This window comes from Malus sylvestris, chromosome 9 (assembly GCF_916048215.2).
Source record: "Malus sylvestris chromosome 9, drMalSylv7.2, whole genome shotgun sequence".
In the NCBI taxonomy this organism is placed as follows: Eukaryota; Viridiplantae; Streptophyta; class Magnoliopsida; order Rosales; family Rosaceae; genus Malus; species Malus sylvestris.
In genome coordinates, this window is record NC_062268.1 from 3,169,088 (window position 1) to 3,170,150 (window position 1,063).

The following is a 1,063-nucleotide window of genomic DNA, read 5'->3' on the forward strand; positions in this document are numbered from 1 at the left end:
CGGCGGACGCACAGGTGAGTATCAGGTGAGTATTTAATTACTGTTATGATGATGATGATATATATTGAGCTCAAATCCTGCACCATGGTTTAGTGCTTATAGTATTCACCGCATCGCACGCTCGCCTTGGATCCAAGTAGATGCTGGTCGCACAGTCCACGCGGAGTGGGTGCGACGGGCCAGTCGAAGAGTGTTAGTGAGATTTCGACTGGTGGGTGACCTTAGATTATGTGCACAGATGATTGATGAGAAAGCACTAGAGCGTAACTTGTGTGCAGAAGGCCGGACAGGTCACAGAGGTGACTCCGGTAGAGTGAGAGTGATAGAATTTGAGCTCTAGGTTCAACCGTACAGGGCTATTAGAGGGCCTCCGGTTGATTACTTTCTTGCACCTGATATGATTATTGTTGATGCATCCATACTTAACTGTTGAATTAGACATGGCATGGCATGATTGATAAAGAAAAATGTTGAGATAGTAAAAATGAAGTTTTGAGAATATATATGTATATTTATATTTTACATTTCTGGGAAAGTATACAAGTTTTACGGAGAGGGGTTACAACGTTTTGAGAAAGTTGGATTTGGAAAAGAATTGTTTTACTGACCCACTCAATTTTGGTTTTGCGCCCCTCCAGGTTCAGGAATCACAAAGGTGTGGTGACTAAGAGGAATTTGACGGTGTTCTGACAGATTGAACAAAATTAGGACTCACCTTCGGGTGTATCAACTTAAATTGTATCTTAAAGCTTCCGTACTGTGCAAATGGTTACGTCACTCTCACGTGACGGCCAGCATGCCCTCCTTCGGGACGGGGTGTGTCACAAAGGGCCAGAGGGCTCGTTTTAGCCCTGTCACAAAAAACCGTCTCCAACCGAGGGCCAAACATAATTTATTATTTAAAAACTACAACTAAAATGTTGTTTAATGTTGTTTCATATTGTTTAATGTTGTTTCATGTTACTTAATTTAATTTAATGTTGTATAATGGCTTAGGAAGTTATAGGAAAAAAAAATAGAATTTAAAAAAAATATGAAACAAATTTTGTCAAATAGAAGTTCT